The sequence below is a fragment of the Convolutriloba macropyga genome, chromosome 5, assembly GCF_964194025.1.
Source record: "Convolutriloba macropyga chromosome 5, txConMacr16.3, whole genome shotgun sequence".
NCBI classification, from domain to species: Eukaryota; Metazoa; Xenacoelomorpha; order Acoela; family Convolutidae; genus Convolutriloba; species Convolutriloba macropyga.
Window position 1 is genome coordinate 71500921 of NC_134472.1, and position 2271 is coordinate 71503191.

Below are 2271 nucleotides of genomic sequence, written 5' to 3' on the forward strand. Positions count from 1 at the left end.
AACGCCACGTCAACATCAGTACTGGGCAAGTCTAATTGCAAGTCTAGGTATCAGTAATGATTGCCAAGTCATTAACCGTATTTCCGGAGATCTTACAGGGTAACCGTCCTTTGCAACAATCTTGGAAGATCTTGCAAAATAACCATCGGAATTCGACTAAAGACATCTTATGTTGCGTAAGTGAATTCTCATTACGCACCGTTGCCATCTATCAATTGCTACAAATAAGAAAATCCGTATTACAATCCTAATACATGGTAGGAAAATTTTCAAACCGGAGTTGAGTTATAACTCTGTTATAACTGCCATTTCAGCAACATTACCATAAAAGGAAATGAGAAAATTCATTTTATTTATTACGCAATCTGGGAGGTAATTTAAATCTATTTTGTTTAGTAAATTCCGATTTAATTAAATTTTCAATTGAACAGTGACAACGGCCTGCAGTGCTGTTTTAACACAGTTCCAATTTCACTGGTCTTTCAGTTATAGTTTAAATCTTCATGCCAGTTTTTTAATCTTGTTATCAAGTTTTCTTCTTGCAATGCCTCTTTAAATCTTTGAAGACTTCCCAGTTGTTTAATTCCCTCTCGCGAATATCTTGTAGTTCTTCCACCAACAATCTTCGCCCTTGCTTCGGTCTACAGCTTTGGTTCCGCAGCAATACATGCCGGATCCCTCATTGACGACTCCATCACAGCAAGTGCTGGTTGCTCTATCGTATGCTTGAGAGTTGCAGCAGAACAGACCGGATCCAGGCTGCAAGATTCCGTCACAACACGTGTACAGCCTACGATCATACTTCCCACAAGAATTCGCACAACACGAGTACGCTGTTATTGATAAGACAATCAAGCTGTATACGGTTATCGATGAAGCTAAGGATTTCATTTTATTCTGTAGAAAATTGTGATTTATTGACCTTCACTTCAAGTTCGAACGTTGGGTTTGCAAATACAAAATATGATTAACGAGTTTCGGTATCACATTTAGCATCAAAAAACGCAATGTCAACGACAGGAAGCATTATTTCTATACCCCCCCCCCTCCCTCCTAGTCCCTAGCCAAACTCCTCTCATGTCTAATTGTACGTTGAAAATTTATTCCATTCTCTATAATTTCCTGTAGTCCAACGAAAAGCGGTAGTTATTTTCATACTCGCTGTCTCCGTGCGATGATTACATAAGGGCGACGTTACATTCGTCAGTAAGGTCCTAAGTTGTGCTTGCTCTAATTGTATGTTTGTTAATCAAAATCTCTTGACCTTCATCATAGATGTTTGATCCCTTTCTGAGTAATCCCAAAATAAATAATTATTCCAATAGCTCTGATCTAGGTCCCATGCTAATGATTGTTGCACGATTTTCGGGATTTATATATATGTGATAATGATCATCTCCTAAGCTTATTCTGTTAGCGTATTTTTTTTTATCTAAAACAAAAATGCCACGGTTTATTTATTTTTTACTGCGATGTGGCCATAAATCAGGAGTCATATTTTTCAACTTTTTGCAATTATCACTGGAATGAAGCTCATCAACTGTTTGCTCAAGAGACATCACTCGAAGGACTAAATGTCTGCATGATGCTCTCTCAAAAGGCTGCAAATTTTGCTAAATATGTAACTTGATTGTATTTCTAGCCTTTTATAAAATTTATTATGATTATTACTATTGATCATATTATGTATCCCAAATTAAATACAACTATGCAAACCATTGAAATGAAACTTGATACACCTCGCCATGTCATGTCATTCTTGTCATGTCTCTGATTCTTGAAATATCACTCGCCCACATCATGATAAAGTAACTTTCTGGAATATCTTGGTACCGTCTTGACTGACCCCAAAGTTTATGATGTTTTTTGTCTTATAATTTTCGCCAGAAATCTTTGCAAAAAATGGATAGAAAAATTAGGAATTTAAAGCAATCGATTCTGATAGACTTTAATAATGCACGCGTTTTTCTTCCATTATTGAGCGATTTTCTTTTCTAAATAATGCAAGAAAAAACGCGTGCTTTATAAGAGTGTATGAGAATCGATTTCGCGATAAAAATTGAAGCAAAAAATCTTGCAAATTTTTGCAATCTAGAAAATTTCTATGAAGACTGTGTGTAGATTCGAAATCACAGTAGTTGACGCTCAAGAAAACGAGGTCTAAGCGTCTGATCAAATTTGAGAAAATTGGAGAGCTATCAAACACTGTTAAAAGAAACACGCTTCTTGCCTTCGTCTTAGATGACCTGTTCGTTTTGATTTTTGTGACAT